This window comes from Sapajus apella, unplaced genomic scaffold (genome assembly GCF_009761245.1).
Source record: "Sapajus apella isolate SASKATOON/1434 unplaced genomic scaffold, GSC_monkey_1.0 scaffold961, whole genome shotgun sequence".
NCBI lineage: Eukaryota > Metazoa > Chordata > Mammalia > Primates > Cebidae > Sapajus > Sapajus apella.
In genome coordinates, this window is record NW_022437887.1 from 21351 (window position 1) to 22107 (window position 757).

At 42.1% G+C, this 757-nt stretch overlaps 1 pseudogene; it reads right to left on the minus strand.

Moving 5' to 3' along the window:
• Position 1: 1 nt before the first annotated feature.
• Positions 2-552, minus strand: LOC116546486 (annotated as a pseudogene).
• Between the last annotated feature and the right edge of the window lie 205 nt (positions 553-757).

Genomic DNA, 757 nt, shown 5'->3' on the forward strand with positions numbered 1-757 from the left:
AAAAAAAAAAAAAAAAAAAAAAAAAATGCAGTCATAATATCAAATAGCAGCTCCCAGCAGCTTGTTCAAGTTTTATCTTCAGAAGTTGAACTCAGTTCAGTTTGCCTCATTCTTGGAAGCCTCATCAAATTTCTCCACAAGATCTGGAACTTCTTTGTCATCATCCTCTCCAGTAGCAAGTGGTGCTTTTCCATCCACAGATTGTTTGGGCAGCGCCTCAGCCAGTCTCCTGAAACTAGTCAGACTGTCTTCACCAAGCTGGTTTCAGATGCTGGGTAGCATTTCTGTCGACTGCTTTGTCTCAGCATGGCCTGTGATGGTGAAAGTGTTCGCTGTCAGAGATGCCTGAACTTTAGGGTTGTGAAAGTGGATCACTGTTCCTTGATTGTAAACATATTCATCTCTTCGATACCAGAGATATTGTTTACCCCTAACTTCTTTAAGGAGAACTGAAGTTTTTATCATCTGCTGTGGCTGTTCTATGAACCACCATCTCTTTCTGCGAGCAGTTCCTTTCCCACCAATGTGCACTTGTGCCTGCAGTTTGGTGAGTTTTTCCTGGTTCATGATTGTTTTTTTGTTTGTTTGTTTGTTTTTTCAAGAAGGATTTTTGCTCTTTTTTTTTTTTTTTTAAGATGGGGTTTCACAATGTTGATCAGGCTGGTCTTAAACTCCTGACCTCAGGTGATCCACCCACCTTGGCCTCCAAAGTGCTTGGATTACAGGCGTGAGCCGCCACGCCCGGCAGAATTTTTGC